The following is a 2,768-nucleotide window of genomic DNA, read 5'->3' as shown; positions in this document are numbered from 1 at the left end:
GCGACTAGCGGCGGAAGAAGAGCGGCGCCGCGCCAGGCGCGTTAAGTCGCCTCGGGAGACGCCCTTGGGGGCGGGACGAGGGGGTGGGGCGGGACCAGGGGCGGGGCGTCGGATCACCCCAGACGACGCGCGCACGCGGCCCCGCCCCGAAGCTCCAGACACCTGCGGCTGCCCGAACTTGATTGGTAGGCTTCTCTGCTCTGCTCGAAAGAGCCACGACGATAATTAGAATTACAATAACATAATAATAATAATAAATGGTAATATAAATTATAATAATAACAATTACTACTCCAGGTCCTAAGTTTAGCGAAGAGTTTAGCGGTTTATTTGCAGATCGATCTTTGTGGGGTGTGTGTGTGTGTGTGTGTGTGTGTGTGTGTGTGTGTGTGTGGTGCTGGGGCTTGAACTCAGGGCTTTGCGCTGTCCCTCATCATTTTCCGTAGTCCTTCAGCTTTTTCCGTTCAGGGTTGGTGTTCTACCACTTGAGCCACACCACCAGTTCCTGCAGATCTTTCCTGTGATAGGTGGGATTCACAGGGGAAGTAATCATTGCTTTACAGATGAGCACATTGAGATTGGTCAGGTCAATCAAGGTCATAGGGATGGTGGGTGCCAATCTGCTCCAACAGACCAGCTATAGCAGATTGGCACCCACCAGCCCTGAGATACCAACACCAGCCCTCACAACTGAGTCATCCTTTAGGACCCATGCAGCAACTGCAGTGAAGGGCACCCTCAGGGAGCCAGCGTCCAAGACCTTCCAGATCACCAAAACATACCGAAGGGGATTAAGTATTGCTATTGAGGTTATTAGTTTTTGGTTACTGGAAGGGAGTTATTGGGTTGTACAGGCTGCACAGAGTGAAATGTGGAGTCGCAGAATCCTTCCTTCCTTCCTTCCTTCCTTTCTTCCTTCCTCCTTTCCTCCCATCTCACCTTCCACCTCTCTCCTCTCTCTTCTCCTTTCCTCTCCTTTCCTCCTGTCCCCTCTTCCTTTCTCCTCTCCTCTTCTCCTTTGCCTCTGCCTCTGCTTCTCCCCCCCCCCCCCACACACAGAGGATTTTGCTGACAGACTAACCTCTAACTCACTATGTCACTAAGGAAGGCTTTGAACTCTTCATGGTCCTACCTCTTCCTGAGTGCTGGGATTCCAGGTGTAGACCACCATGCCCAATTCTGGAACAACAGAATTCCGAGTTGCACTTAATGGCAGCTAGTCAGATCCTAATTGCCTGAAATAATAATTAAGCACACAGATCTCTGAATAAGTCTCTGGAATGGAGCCTATCACTCTGAAATGTTAATAAGATTCTCAGGGAAGTATGTTGGGCTTCTGGAACTCTGCAGGAACACATCACTAGAATTTATGATTCTGGAACTGAGTCACCCTAGGTTCAATGCTTTGCTGGGTACCCCCAGAGGGCTGAAGGCATTTTAAAGTCAACACCAGGTAAGTGTGTTGGTACAGGCCCATAATCCCAACATTGGGAACCTGAGGCATGAGGATCAAGAATTTTGATGGTCTGCTTGTGCTACAATAGTTTTAGTTTGAATTTGACAGCATGAGACTGTTTTGCAAGTGTGCACATGTATGTGTATGCTTCTGTGTGTGTGTAGGAACTAGGGTCTATCCCTCTTTTATTCAAGGCATTCAAGCCATAGCTCACTTCTGGCTTTTCTGGTGGCTGTAAGCATTATGCCCCCCTTTGGTCCTCAGCTCCATCCAGACCTGCTGGCCCCTCCCTCTCTCCACCCAGACTCACCTGAACTCCCATCAACCTCACTTCCTACCCCGGAGACCTTGCTGCTACCTAGATAGTGGAGGCTGCCATGTGCTCGCTCCCTCTCTCTGGGAGAAATATGGCTCCTCTAATAAACCTTGTAATAATTTTTCTCCTGTGCCTGCCTGCCTCTGTGTGGTCCCCTGGGATGAATGTGATGGATCCTTTCAGTGGCTACTTGGAGATAAGAGTCTCATAGACTTTCTTGCCTGGCCTGGCTTTGAAAGAAAATCCTCAGATCTCAGCCTCCTGAGTAGCTAGGATTACAGGTATCAGCACAAAGTGCCCAGCTCCTTTTCTTTTTATTGGGGTTTAATGGCAATGAACACAGTTGGCTTATAACCAGAAGAAAATAAAATTCCATCTTGAAAAACATCCTGTTGCAGTTGGGGGGGGGGTGTCTTTGTATGAAGGCACATTTTTTCTTCATTTCCCATGATTATGTAAACCCATGTCTATGTTTCATAAGCCAGGCTGCTGCCCAGGATGTTTTTGGGTTGAGAGCAGAGCCCCAGGCTGTGGGGGCTGCTGTTCTTACTTAGCTGTCCACATGCAACTCAGGGCAAAGCTACTGTGATGTGCTCCGGCAGGTTTGCCATCCGTTGTCCACTGAGTGAGCACTGATGAGGCGTGAATGGCCCTGAGCAGATGCATTCCTGAATGACAGTGTCGGGCATTGGTTTGGCAGGGCTGGGCCCATGTGTGGGCTCCTGACATGCCTGGGCCCAGTGCTGTGAGTCCCAATTCAGCACAGGGATTACAGTGGAGCCAAAATCTTGATGATCCTGAGACCCTTCCTTTGGCTCATACCCAGGGCCCCTGGTCAGCAATAAAGAACCTGCAATAAGTCCTTTTGGTGTAAGTGCCCACCTTTGCCCCTGTGCCTCATGGAGGCCTGGTTGTAGGCACCTGACAGAGGCTTGTAGGTTGATGAATGGAGTTTTAATAAATCCATCTCTCCTCTTCAATGCCTGGTTTCTCTTT

Source organism: Dipodomys merriami, unplaced genomic scaffold, assembly GCF_024711535.1.
Source record: "Dipodomys merriami isolate MVZ:Mamm:240054 unplaced genomic scaffold, mDipMer1.0.p SCAF_13, whole genome shotgun sequence".
Classification (NCBI taxonomy): Eukaryota; Metazoa; Chordata; class Mammalia; order Rodentia; family Heteromyidae; genus Dipodomys; species Dipodomys merriami.
The sequence above is the reverse complement of the archived record's forward strand: the minus strand, read 5'-3'. Positions refer to the sequence as shown.